This window comes from Somniosus microcephalus, chromosome 4 (genome assembly GCF_052327205.1).
Source record: "Somniosus microcephalus isolate GS21.2 chromosome 4, FLI_Smic_1.0, whole genome shotgun sequence".
NCBI classification, from domain to species: domain Eukaryota; kingdom Metazoa; phylum Chordata; class Chondrichthyes; order Squaliformes; family Somniosidae; genus Somniosus; species Somniosus microcephalus.
The window spans coordinates 217,997,127-218,012,223 of NC_140990.1; the positions used below are offsets into that span (position 1 = coordinate 217,997,127).

Here is a 15,097-nt window from a genome sequence, read left to right on the forward strand (position 1 = left end):
CTTTCTCAGATAAGGTGACCAAAACTGCACACAATACTCAAGATGTGGTCTCACCAAGGCCCTGTACAACTGCAGCAAGACATCCTTGTTCCTGTACTCAAACCCTCTCGCTACAAAGGCCAACATACCATTTGCCTTCTTAACCGCCTGCTGCACCTGCATGCTTACCTTCAGCGACTGGTGCACAAGGACACCCAGGTCTCGTTGCACTTCCCCTTCTCCCAATCTATTGGCCATTCAGATAATAATCTGCCTTCCTGTTTTTGCTACCAAAGTGGATAACCTCACATTTATCCACGTTATATTGCATCTGCCATGCTTCTGCCCAATCACCCAACCTGTCCAAATCATCCTGGAGTTTTTCGGCATCCTCCTCACAGCACACACGCCCACCCAGCTTTGTGTCGTCTGCAAATTTGGAGATATTACATCTAGTTCCCTTGTCTAGATCATTAATATATATTATGAATAGCTGGGGTCCAAGGGCCGATCCCTGCGGTACCCCACTAGTCACTGCCTGCCACTCGGAAAAAGACCCGTTTATTCCAACTCTTTGCTTTCTGTCTGCCAACCAGTTCTCTATCCAAGTCAGTACCGTGCCCCCAATCCCATGTGCCTTAACTTTACATGCTAATCTCTTATGCGGGACCTTATCGAAAGCCTTCTGAAAGTCCAAATACACCACATCCACTGGTTCTCCTTTATCTATTTTATCAGTTACATCCTCAAAAAATTCCAGTAGATTAGTCAAGCATGATTTACCCTTTGAAAATCCATGTTGACTTTGTCTGATCCTGTCACTGTTTTCCAAGTGCTCTGCTATTACATCTTTTATAATGGACTCTAGCATTTTCCCCACTACCGATGTCAGGCTTACCGGTCTGTAATACCCCGTTTTCTCTCTACCACCTTTTTTGAATAGTGGGGTAACATTAGCTACCCTCCAATCCATGGGTACTGTTCCAGATTCCATCGAATGTTGGAAGATGATCAGCAATGCATCTACTATTTCTAGGGCCACTTCCTTAAGTACCCTAGGATGTAGATTATCAGGCCCTGGGGATTTATCGGCATTCAATCCCATCAATTTCCTTAACACCATTTCCCTACAAATACTGATTTCTTTCAGTTCCTCCCTTTCATCAGACCCTATGTTCCCCGACATCTCTGGGAGGTTATTTGTGTCCTCATTTGTGAAGACAGAACCAAAATATATATTTAATTGGTTAGCCATTTCTTTGTTCCCCATTATAAATTCCCCTGATTCTGACTGCAAGGGACCTACGCTTGACTTCACCAATCTTTTTCTCTTCACATATCTATAACAGCTTTTACAGTCAGTTTTTATGTTCCCTGCTAGCTTACTCTCATATTCTATTTTCCCCTTCTTAATTAATCCCTTTGTCCTCCTTTGTTGAATCCTAAACTGCTCCCAATCCTCAGGTTTACTGCTTTTTCTAGCCATTTTATATGCCCTCTCTTTGGATCTTATGCTATTCCTAATTTCCCTTGTTAGCCACGGTTGAGTCACCTTTTTTGCTTTATTTTTATGCCAAACTGGGATGAACAAATTCTGTAGTTCATCCATGCAGTCTTTGAATGTTTGTCATTGCCTATCCACCATCAACCCTTTGAGTGACATTCCCCAATCAATCCTACCCAACGCGCGCCTCAGACCATCGTAATTTCCTTTATTTAAATTCAGGACCCCAGTTTCTGAGTCAACAACTTCATTCTCCATCTTAATGAAGAATTCTATCATATTATGATCGCTCTGACCCAAGGGCCCTCGTACAACAAGATTGTTAATTAATCCTTTCTCATTACATAATACCCAGTCTAAGATGGCCTGATCTCTGGTTGTTTCCTTGACATATTGGTCCAGGAAACCATCCCGTAAACACTCCAGGAATTCCTCCTCCACAATATTGTTACTAATTTGGTTAGCCCAATTTATATGTGGATTAAAGTCACCCATGATGACTGCTGTGCCCTTATTGCACGCTTCTCTAATTTCTCTTTTAATGCCATCCCCAACCTCCGCATTACTGTTTGGAGGTCTATATACCACTCCCACTAATGTTTTCTGCCCCTTGGTATTTCTCAGTTCTACCCATACAGATTCCACATCATCAGAGCTAATATCCTTTCTTACAATTGTGTTAATCCCTTCTTTAACCAGCAATGCTACCCCACCTCCCTTTCCTTTTTGCCTATCTTTCCTGAATATTGAATACCCCTGGATGTTGAGTTCCCAGCCTTGGCCACCCTGGAGCCATGTTTCCGTAATCCCAATCAAATCAGAATCGTTTACCTCTATTTGCGCAGCTAATTCATCCACCTTATTACGAATGCTCCTCGCATTAAGACACAAAGGCCTAGAAATTCAGTGGCCTGCGCCACCAGTTTGCGCCCAAAGAGGGCACTCGGTGGCTTTTGCACCACTGGCCACACCTACCGCGATATTTAGCGGGGCACTAATGGCGGCATTAGCCTGTAGCGCTGCGCCGCCACCGATGACGTCATCGGTGTGCACAGCACCCCGCTATCGCCCCGATGGCCATATTTGGTCACGCCCGCCTCTTCAGCGCCGGCCGCAAATAGCGACCGGTACACAGGGGCCTACCTGTGGCGGTAGTGGCGCTAGTTAAGGTGGCGGTGCGGCCGGCCGCTTTTTCGGCGCCCGCCTGCCCGCACCTCCGTCCCCGGCCTCCTACACACACCCCCCCGCGGCATTGCCGGCTGTTTCCCGAGAGCCCGGCACTTCTCCTTGGTGCCGGGCTCATTTGCCGGCACTCACGAGCGGGGATCGCGCTGTTGCAGGCACCTCCCCCTTAACAGTGGGAGGAAGGCCTGCAGTACCGCAGCCTGCCATGCCACAGCGTGTGGCGCTGCGGCCCTTAGCGCGCCGATATTCAGTTTCAGCGCCCCAAGCGGGGCGCGGGAAGCCTCGTTTAGCGGCCCGCTTCCATTTGGGGCGCAGAAACTGAATATCCGGATGGCGCAAGTGGCTCTGCACGCAGCGGTAATTCCGGCGCCCAGGTGAGCTTGGCGCCCCAAACTGAATTTTTAGCCCAAAGCCTTCAGGCTTGTTTTTTTAATGCTCTTAGACCTATTAGAATTATTATTTACTGTGGCCATGTTTGATTTAAACCATTGATTTCTCTGACTGCCACTTTTGTTTTTCTCCTTCCTATCTTTTGCTTTTATCCTTGTTTCCCTTTCCTCTGTCCCCCTTCTCAGGTTCCCAACCCCCTGCCATTTTAGTTTAAACCCTCCCCCAGAGCACTAGCAAACACTCCCCCTAGGACATCGGTCCCGGCCCTGCCCAGGTGCAAACCGTCCGGTTTGATCTGGTCCCACCTCCCCCAGAACCAGTTCTAATGTCCCAGGAATTTGAATCCCTCCCCCTCACAACTTTCCTCTAGCCACGTATTCATCTGAAATATCCTTCTATTTCTACTGACTAGCACGTGGCACTGGTAGCAATCCTGAGATTAGTACCTTTGAGGTCCTATTTTTTAATTTACCTCCTAACTCCCTATATTCAGCTTTTAGGACCTCATCCCGTTTTTTACCTATATCGTTGGTACCTATATGCACCACGACAACTGGCTGTTCACCCTCCCCTTCCAAAATGTTCTGCAGCCGCTCTGAGACATCCTTGACCCTTGCACCAGGGAGGCAACACACCATCCTGGAGTCTCGTTTGCAGCCGGAGAAACGCCTATCTATTCCCCTTACAATAGAATCCCCTATTACTATAGCTCTATCCCTATTTTTCCTCCTGTCCTATGCAGCAGAACCACCCCTGGTGCCAGGAAGTTGGCTGCTGCTGCCTTCCTCTGATAAGCCATCCCCCCCCAACAGTACTCAAAGTGGTGTATCTGTTTGAGGGGGGATGTCCACAGGGGACCCCTGCACTACCTGCCTGTGCCTAGTACTCTGTCTGTTGGTCACCCATTCCCTTTCTGCCTGTCCAACCTTTGCCTGCGGTGTGACCAACTGATCAAACGTGCTATTCACGACGTCCTCAGCATTGCGAGTGGTCCAGTATGAATCCAATCGCAGCTCCAGCACCGCAATGCGGTCTGCCAGTAGCTGCAGCTGGACACACTTCCTGCACACATGGCTGTCAGGGACACAGGAAGTGTCCCTGAGTTCCCACATATCGCAGGAGGAGCATACCACGGCACCGGGCTGTCCTGCCATGACTTACCCTTTAGTTAATTGCAATTAAATTAAATCAAATCAATCCCACCAATTTCACTACAGTTAAATGTTATATTTAAGGGTTCTGGTTTACAAACAGTCCCCGCTACACCACAGAGAGCTTAGAAACTATAAACCACAGAGTTAAAGTTTAAAAAGAGAGAAATACTCACCAACCAATCACTTACCTGCTTTCTGGTGACGTCACACTTCGATTACTATTTATTATTTAATTACACAAAACATTAAAAATGAATTCTTGAGACGCCAGTGGCAGTTAGAAGTTATGAATGTTCAGAATGAAGAAAGCTGTACAGCTTTCCAGAATGAAATTAACAGTTGTAGCAGGCAAAAAAAAAATCAAGGGCAGGACTCCAGATTCTGATCATTACTGGTGCTGTCAAGCGGCAGGGATCAGACCAAACCAGTATCTTACCACATCGGGCGTGATCAATGGCACAGAAAAGAAAAAGTTTGATGACTGGTTACCCATGACCATTGATCTTTTTCTTCACCAATTCAAAAGCATCAATGCCCAGAGACATGGAGAAATCAATTCTTGCTGGCATAGAATATGTACTATTGCCCGCAGAAAGATTCTGATATTCTCGGGCATATGCCAAATGCTCCAGGCACCCTGTTATATATTTAGTTTTCCAAGTTTCTCCATGATACATGCTTCACAGATGTTTACATATGCTGTAGATTCTGGAAGTAAAATGACTGGATCAACATTTGTCTGCAGTTTTCATTTGCGAACTCTGAATTGAAGAACATTGAACATCACTGCCATTTTCTGATTCTCTATACTTCTACCCCCCTTAACCCTTTAAAAGGGACTGCCCGTTCTTTACCTTCTACATACATAGGTAAATTATTTCTTTGGATTCTTCTTACCATCCTGCCTTTCTATTAGCCTTACATCTATCTATATATATAAACGAATCGATCTGTCTGTCTATCTGTCTGTCCGTCCTTCTGTCCTCGGGTGTGCGTCTGTCTGGCTATGCGCTCGAAAGTTATAGAGCGTACCTACGCGCGCGTTACCTCCAAAGAAAGCTTACGGTTCCGGGACGGTCGTAAGCATATTTACTTTTCGGTCGGACGAAAATTGTTCGCGCCTTATGCAAAAAACCTTCAAAATTAAACTCATTATCTGCTACTTAGCATTGATTGACTGACGTCAAGGTTCGACCAATCCTGTGCCGTCACGATTGACCAATCCTACAGTACAGTCCCCTGATGGTTGGCCAATCGGTGTGTGTGTGCGTGGGCGGGACTAATCATTTTCATCTCAGGGATGTGGCAGCCATTGTTTCACTGCCATTACTTCAGCTTCCAGCTCAAACTACTCTCCTTATCCAGCTTTGAAAAAGTTAGTATCTCTTTTAAAAATAACACAAGATTTACCAAAAACGTTTTATAAGTACTTTCACTTTTATCTTTCAAGGTATTAAAAGGTAGAAATGTTGCCCGGCAGCACATTGAGAGAGGGACACAGACAGGGCCCAAAAGCCTGGGACTCCATTTAAAATGTTGCCCGGCAGCAGATTCACAGAGGGACACAGAGAGGCCCCAAAGCCTGGCACTCGATTTAAACTGCCCGGCCCAAAACAGACTTGGCAAAGCCGGGCTCCCCCAGCTAGTCTTTAATATTTGAATTACCCGCCACAGACTTTTGTAAGATTTCATATCCTTAATATATTTTGTTTTCTTACATCTTTTTAGATTATATTCCTTATTTAGCCAGTTTATATGAGGGGTTAGAATTATACAGCGCAGTAGGCCATTCGGCCCATTGTATCTGTGCCGGCTCTTTAAAAGAGCTATTCAATTAGTCCCACTCCCCTGCTCTTTCTCCATAGCCCTGCAAATTTCTTCTTTTCAAGTATATATCCAACTCCATTTTTAAAATTACTATTGTATCTGCTATCACCACCCTTTCAGATAGTGTATTCCAGATCATAACAATTCGCTGCATAAAAAAAATTCTCATTTGCCCCCTGGATTTTTTTGTCCATTATCTTAAATCTGTGTCCTCTGGTTACTGACCCTCCTACCAGTGGAAAGTTTCTCCTTATCTACTCTACCCGCACATTACATCCGCACATTTTAAAAGAATCTAGGGAAGAAATAGCAGAGGCATTACTACACATATTTAATAATTCATTAGAAAAAGGTGTAGTGCCAGAGGACTGGCAGATAGCTAACATACTACCTATATTTAAGAAGGGAGATAGAACATGTCCAAGGAACTATAGACCAGTCAGCTTAATATCGGTGGTAGGAAAAAATAATGGAATCCCTACTAAAGGAGAAAATAGAAGACCATCTAGAAACCAAGGGGGAAAAATTCAGTTGGTTGCGCCTCCCGTTAGCGCCTTAAGAGGGCGCTAATGGAGCGCAAAGCAACTAGCGCCCGGGCACGGCGAATTTTGCACCGCTCGCGAAATTAACGAGACATTTTGCGGCGGCACTAAACAATACCGCCTAATCTCCTGCACACGCAGATCTTGACGTCATTCGAGAGTGCAACGCCCTGGAATGGAAATTGAGTGGCGCCCCCCTCCTTTCCGCCTGGCGCAACCAAGGACAGGTAGACTGGAACGCTTCCCAGTCGCTGTGGGGCTGGGGGTGGGGGGGACTATTTAAAAGGGGCCTCTTCCTGGTTTTTGTGTGGTAGCCATTTTTGCACCACTCATTCTGAGAGAGAGAGATTTTGAGAGAGACAAAGAGAGAAAGAGAGACTTCTGCATTGAGTCAACGCTGTCTGAGGTAGTTTTGGCTTCTGACCATAACTTTGCAGGTACTTTGGTTTTTGACCTTCATAACTTTGATTGCCTAGATACTATGGGGGCTGCAATAGATGGGGGCGTCGTCCTGCTCCATCACATTCGGAGGGCACAGAGACGCAAAGAGAGAGTGGCAATCATGGCCAGATGGAGGAGGGCCAACATGCCTCTGTACAGGAGACCTTACCCTCCCAGGGTATTTCGCCAACAGTTCTCCTACATTAATATGTCTGAGGAGCAGTGTTTGCGAAGGCTGCGCTTCAGCAAGGAGGTGGTCACTGAGCTCTGCCACCTGCTTCAGCCAGATCTGCAGCCTCAACTGAGGAGCAGGACATCTCTGTCGGTGGCAGTGAAGATAACAGTGGCTCTCAACTTTTATGCCACCAGCTCATTTCAATCAGCTACTGGGGACATCGCCAATATCTCCCAGTTCGCGGTGCATTGCTGCATCCGTCAGGTCACAAATGCCCTCTTTAAAAGGAGACGAGAGTTCATCTCTTTCCCCATGACCCTGGACAAGCAGTAAGAACGCGCAATGGGCTTTGCGATGATAGTGGGCTTCCCCATTGTGCAGGGCGCCATTGACTGCATGCATGTGGCTTTGCGTGCGCCGCATGAGAATGCCGAGGATTTCCGCAACCGAAAGGGCTTCCATTCCTTAAACGTTCAGTTGGTCTGTGACCACAGGCAACTGATACTCGCTGTCAATGCCCACTTTCCTGGCAGCAGCCACGATGCCTTCATCCTGCGCCAGACTTCTGTGGCAGACCTTTTCCAGGCACCGCATCATCCAGGTGGTTGGCTTCTCGGGGACAAGGGATATCCTCTGTGCACCTGACTAATGACACCGCTCCATACGCCCAACACCGCTGCTGAGCTGCGATACAACGAGAGCCATCAAGCTACGAGGAACATCATTGAGCACACAATCGGCGTGCTCAAGCAACGGTTCCACTGTCTGGACCATTCTGGAGGAGCCCTTTAGTACTCGCCTGAGCGAGTCTCCCACTTCGTCGTTGTGTGCTGCATGCTGCATAACCTTGCAATCCTCAGGACCCAGCCAATGCCACCAGGCATTGGAGCGCCACCAGAGGAGGAGGAGGAAGATGAGGAGGATGATCATCAGCAGCACCAAAGCGGAAGGGAGGCACACAATGTACAAAGTGGAAGGGCCGTCCATCAAAGGCTCATAGGAAGTCGCTTCTAGGCCCCTTCTGAGTAAATGGCTTCTGCCATTCAAACAACCTGAATGAAACCATCCCGCAACGCCTAAGCCGGTCAAGGCAACAATGATTGCAAAGGCCAAACATGTACATTTTGAATACAAAAACTTATTTATTTTACAAACTCTGTGTGTATCATTTCCGCATGACAAACTAATAGAAAGAAACACCAAAAAAAACAGTCATTAACATAACTGGCTCTCACAACCTGGAGACAATGTCCAAAACAGTAAAAAAAAATTGACCGCGAACCTTGGCCTTTAATAAAACAATGAACAACATTTTGTCACACCTCCTACTTTTTGCCCTTCGAGGGTGATCTTCCCTTGCTCACTTCCCCCCTTCCCACCCTGCAGCTTCTCTGTAATGGGACCCCAGTGGCTGCAGCAAGGCTGGTGGAAGGCTGCTGATTGTCACAACCTGACTGCAGATGCCCTTGAAGGACGGCCTCGACTAGCTCTGAGCCTGGAGGGCCCGGTTGCAGACTGCACCAACTCTGCATGGGCGGCAGCAGTCTGTCCTACAGGCGGTGGCAAGTGCAGTGGAGAAGTGACAGTGGTGGCAGCAGGAACGCTGTCTTCTTGAGAGAGGACAGCAACTCCCTGCTCGACTGACACACTGGCACTCCCACGGGGCAGCACTTCAGCATCCGGAGCAATCTGCTGGAGCACAGATTGCTGGCCTGCTTCGGCGCGGTGAGAGCCCCGGGGAAATGTGTCCGAACCAGCGAGGATGGCAGCAGTCAGTGCTCGCGTGGCCTCAATCTGAGTCTGCATGAGAGCAGTCTGAGATGGGCTCATAGCAGCCAGTGACTGCATTGCAGCACTAAGCATTTGCGTGGCATCCGCCTGTGCTGCAGCGAAGTGCTCCACACTCCTTGCCCGTGATTCAATGCATTTGGGCACCCTTCCCACTGCACCCATGAGTTCAGTGTGCCTGTGCTCCGCCTGGGCACTCATTTCAGCGAGGACCCGCTCCTCCTCTGCGGCCAGTGCAGTAGGACTCGATGGCATACTCTCCCTCTGGGGAGAAGGCCCCCAAGCTTCCTTACCCCCATCGCGTTGCTGCAGCCCGCTGGGTCCTGGAGCTTCACCCTCATCAGACCATTCCCCCCTGCTCCCCTCCAGGGAAGGCATGTTCCCAGTGTGGGCATGGGTTTCCTCGGAGAGGGTGGCGCTGATGCTCCGGCTTCCTCTTCCTCCTCTCCTTCAGCTTCACTCCCACTGTCAGCTTGAGGGCCCGTCTCCTCACCTGGTGAATCACCATCTGAAAGCAGGGAGGTACAAGAGTGGCTTTAGCGTGAGGACAGGGTGGCAGCAAGGGAGGAATGAGTGCAGCGATTTAGTAATTTGGATCGAAAGTGTCAAAGGCTGGTGTTGTGAGGAACAAGTGGAAGGAGAGAGGACAAGAAAGTGATGGCCTTACCATTGCTGTCCAGAACGGGGTCGGCGTCTCCAGTGGCGACGGGACCAATCACCCGGCTTGCCACAATCCTCTGGACGCGCACCTCAAGATCGCTGAGGGTTTGCAGCTGAGACCACCCTCCACCCGTCCGTTACTGCTGAGGCCGCCCTCCACCCCACCGTTGCTGCTGTCTCCTATTATGAGATAGCTTGGCCTGCAAGAAAAAGGACGGCGTCTGAGTAAATATACAGCCATGGTCTTGCCCGATGTGCCTCCCATAGTTGAATAGCCCTTACTGTATGCAGCCATGGTCTTGCCTGATGTGCCTCCCAAAGTTGAATAGCCCTTACTGTATGCAACCATGGTCTTGCCTGATGTGCCTCCCATAGTTGAATAGCCCTTACTGTATGCAAAGTGTGGAATGTGCGTGTGTGTTTGAAGAAAGGGCCATAGGTGTTGGATGAGTGTTGGGCATTGGGGCTTTTAAGACCCTCTGGCCATAGAGTGAGGTTGAGATGGAGGGATGGAGAGGTTTTGAAAAAAAGCCACTCACCCGGACGACCCGAGTGAGGTCGTTGAACTTTTTCCTACATTGGATATGAGTCCTGGGCACCATGCTGCTTGAGGAGACTCTCTGAGCCACCTCCCTCCATAATCTTCTGTATTTGCGTGGCAAAGGCCTCCTGCCACTCTCTGGGTACAGTATAGATCTTCTGCGCTCCACCGCACCAACCAGAGCCGCCAAGGCCCGCTCGCTGAAGCGCTGTGTTCGCTCTCTGGCCCTCTCCATAGTCCTTGGCTGGAAGATTTAGGCACAGGTCTGTCCAGGCCGAGATTCAAGGCTCCAATGAGCAGGGTGTGGCTGGAGAGCAAGATCGACCCTCCCCTTTAAGAACTGACCGGCGCCAGTGTGTCTGTGTTCAATCGGTAACTGACAGCACTTGCGCTGCGCCCGCGCTCTGAGGTAGTGCCTCGCTCCTTGGCCTTAGCGCCTTAAGAGAGGTGTGTAGTGCCTGATTTAGCGCTCCAATCACCTCCAGGACTATGGAGAGGGCCAGGGTGCGAGCACAGCGCTTCAGCAAGCAGGCCTTGGCGGCTCTGGTTGGCGTGGTGGAGCGCAGAAGATCTATACTGTACCCAGAGAGTGGCAGGAGGCCTTTGCCACGCGAGTACAGAAGAGTGTGGAGGGAGGTGGCTCAGAGAGCCTCCTCAAGCAGCATGGTGCCCAGGACCCATATCCAATGCGATAAAAGCTGTTTGCAGTCGGAGGCGATAATTAGCGGCAGGCGCTAAATTTTGCGCACGGCCATTAATGGCGCCCCAAACAGGGCTATACCGAATTTCTCCCCCCAGAAATCTAATAATGAAGTCAGCATGGATTTCAAAAAGGAAAGTCTTGCTTGACCAACCTTACTGAATTTTTTGAAGAGGTAAGAGAGAGAATAGACCAGGGTAATGTAATAGATATATTTTATGTAGATTTTCAAAAGGCCTTCGATAAAGTACCACATAATAAACTAATGAATAAGGTCAGAGAATGCGAAGCCAGGGGAGAAGTAGCAGAATGGATAGCTAGCTAGCTTCAAGACAGAAAGTAGAGAGTAGGGGTAAAGGGTAGCTATTCACAATAGCAGAAGGTGGGTAGTGGCGTTCCACAAGGATCAGTGCTGGGACCACTGTTGTTCACAATTTATATTAACGATTTAGACTTTGGAATCAAAAACACAATTTCTAAATTTGAGGATGACACCAAATTGGGAGGGGATAGTTAATACTGAGGAGGACTGCAACAAATTACAGAAAGACATTAATAAACTTGCCGAATGGGCAGATAATTGGCAGATGAAATTCAACACAGATAAATGTGTGGTATTACATTTTGGTAGGAAGAATAGGGAGGTTACTTATTACTTGGAGGGTGCAAGTCTGGGTGGGGTAGAGGAACAAAGGGATCTCGGACTACAAATACACATATCGCTAAAAGTAGCGACACAGGTTAACAAGGCTATAAAAAAAGCAAACCAGGCACTCGGGTTTATTTCTAGAGGGATAGAATTGAAAAGTAGTGAAGTTATGCTAAACTTGTATCGAACCTTGGTTAGATCACACTTGGTACTGCGTACAATTCTGGTCGCCATATTATAAAAAGGATATAGAGGCACTAGAGAGGCTGCAGGGAAGATTTACAAGGATGATACCAGAAATGTGAGGGTATACCGATCAGGAAAGGATGAACAGGCTGGGTCTCTTCGCTTGAAAAAAGGTTGAGGGGTGACCTAATTGAGGTGTTTAAAATTATGAAAGTTTTGAGATAGAGTAGATAATGTTTCCACTTGTGGGGAAGAACATAACTAGAGGCCATCAATATAAGATAGTCATCAAGAAATCCAATAGGGAATTCAGAAGAAACTCCTTTACCCAGAGAGTGGTGAGAATGTGGAACTCGCTACCACAGGGCGCAGTTGAGGCAAATAGTATAAATGCATTTAAAGGGAGGCTAGATAAGCATATGAGGGAGAAGGGAATAGAGGGTTATGCTGATAGAGTTAGATGAGGAAAGATGGGAGGAGGCTGGAGTGGAGCATAAACGCCGGCATGGACTGGTTGGGCCGAATGGCCTGTTCCTGTGCCATATATCCTATGTAATCCTATCAAAACCCCTCATAAATTTTGAACACCTAGTAAATCTCCTCTTAACTGTCTCTAAGGACAACAATCCCATTTTCTCTAGTTATTCCGCATAACTGAAGTCCCTCATCCCTGGTACATTCTGCTAAATCTCCTCTGTTCCCTCTCCAAGGCCTCGACATTCTTCCTAAAGTATGGTGTCCAGAATTGGACACAATACTCTAGCTGAGGCCTAACCAGTGATTTATAAAGGCTTACCATAAGGTTCTTGCTTTTGTTCTGTATGCCTCTATTCATAAAGCCAAGGATCCCGTATGTTTTCTTAACCGTCGTATCAACTTTTCCTACCACCTTCAAAGATTTGTGTATCTGAAGCCCCCAGGTCTCTCTGTTCCTGCGCCCCCTTTAAAATTATAACATTTAATTTATATCGCATCTCCTCATTTTTTCTTCCAAAATGCATCACCTCACACTAGAGGTTAGAATGCACTGAGAATAAATTTTACATTTGTTGTGTAACTGTATTACCAATAGGTTGCAAACAACATTAAAATTATGCATAGCATTTTTTAAAAAAAGGCAGATTTAACAATTTTGCAACAGAAATGGCTATAATCAGGCTTGTTTTGCGCATACATATTTTGATGGTCATGGGGTTGGAGGAATTCTAGATTGAGCAATGCCTTGGAGTGCTATAGCATGGACGTACATTCACAGTTCTCTTGCCACCTTTCTGAGCTCAGCTAATTCAGCACTAACGTACTTAGAACAGAGGTAGGAATCTAGAAACTAGCATCAAGGGGACCTTACTCTGCATTTAGCCTGTGCCATATCTGATACTGGTGCGCTTCAAGACCACCAGTGTTTTGTTCCTTAGTACTGACGCCCCACACCTCAATGAAGCCAAAAATTAAGATTAACCACCCATGTAACAAGTTTTTTGAATCACATAGGAACAGGAGTAGGCCATTTAGCCTCGAGCCTGTTCTGCCATTCAATGAGATTATAGCTGATCTGTGACCTAACTCCAAATACCCACCTTTGCCCCATATCCCTTAATACCTCTGGTTAACAAACATCTATCAATCTCAGATTTAAAAATAACAATTGACCTAGCATCAATTGCCGTTTGCGGAAGAGAGTTCCAAATTTCTAGCAAACTTTGCACGTAGAAGTGTTTTCTAACTTCACTCCTGAAAGATCTGGCTCTAATTTTTAGGCTATATCCCCTAGTCCTAGATTCCCCAACCAATAGAAATAGTTTCTATCTACCCTATCAGTTCCCCTTAATATCTTCAAAATTTCAATCAAATCACCCCTTACCCTTCTAAATTTCAGGGAATACAACCCTAGTTTGTGTAATCTGTCCTGGTAATTTAATCTTTGGAGTCCAGGTTGCACTCCCTCCAAAGCCAATATATCCTTCCTAAGGTGTGGTGCCCAGAACTGAACACAATACTCCAGGTGTGGTCTAACCAGGGCTTTGTATAGCTCAGGGCAAACCAATCTTGGAGAGGGGACCTACTCTGACCTATCCTTTTTAGGTCCAAAGTGGATGCCCTCACACTTGCCTACATTTAAATCAATTTGCCAGTTTTTCCCATTCAACTTAATCTATTAATATCTCTTTGTAATTTTATGCTTCCATCGACCCGGCTTACAATGCCACCTATCTTTGTGTCATCGGCAAACTTGGATATGTGGTTCTCTATCCCATGTCATTAATAAATACGGTGAATAGTTGAGGCCCCAACACAGATCCCTATGGGACACCACTAGTCACAACGTGCCAATTAAAGTACCTGCCCATTATCCCTACTCTGTCTGCTGCCGCTCAGCCAATTTCCTAATTAGATCAATAATTTGCTTCAATTCCATGAGCTTCAATTTTAGCCAACAGTCTCTTATGAGGGACTTTATTGACTGCCTTCTGGAAGTCTACATAAATAACATCCAGACACTTCCCTGTCCACTTTAGTCAACTCTTCAAAAAATTCAGTCAGGTTCCATGGTGGCTCTCTCTGATCAGCTGAAAATTTTCAAGGTGTTCAGTCACTCTATCCTTAATTACAGACTTCAGTAATTTCCCAACAACAGATGTTAGGCTAACTGGTCTATAATTCCATGGTTTCCCTCTCAACTTTCTTACATAGCAGAGTGACGTGCAATTTTCCAATCTAAAAGGAACTGTTCCTGATCGCGAGAACTTTGGAAGATTATAGTTAAGGCATCTGCAATGTTCTCACCTACTTCCTTTAAAACCCTGGGATGGAAACCATCTGGATCCTGGGGATTTGTCACTCTAGTGCAATTAATTTCTTCATTATTGTTATTTTGCTTATATTAATTTTGGTGAGTCTTCGTCCCTGATTCAATATTAAGTTTCCTTGGGATATCTGGCATGCTATCCTCTTCCTCCACTGTAAATACTGACGCTAAGTAATTATTCAACAAGGTCCCGAGAGCTTTTCATACTCCCTTTTTGTAGCTCTATCTGTTTTGTCATCTTTTGTTGTTCTTTGTATCTCTCCCAGTCGCCAAGATCTGTGCTAGTTTTGTGTGCTTTTTCTTTTTGTTTTATGTTGTCCCTTACCTCTTCTGTCGCCCATGGCCGTTTATTTTTGGCAAGTGGAGCTCTTGTGGCAAGTAGAGCTCTTGCCTCTTAGGGTTCTGTACCACGTTAAACTCCTTTTTGAACACCTCCCAACTGATCTTCTGCCGATTTACACATAATAGATTTGCCCAGTTTACTGTGGATAGTCTCGGTCTTATCCCATTGAAGTCGGCCTTACCTAAATCTAGAATCTTAGTAGCTGTTTCATGTTTCTCCCTTTCAAA

General features: G+C 46.6%; 1 protein-coding gene across 2 annotated transcripts in view; it reads left to right on the top strand.

The window, feature by feature from the left end:
- dnah7 (dynein, axonemal, heavy chain 7) overlaps nucleotides 1–15,097 on the top strand; it is an 816,199-nt gene that overhangs the window by 800,418 nt on the left and 684 nt on the right. The gene's annotated exons all lie outside the window — the stretch shown is intronic.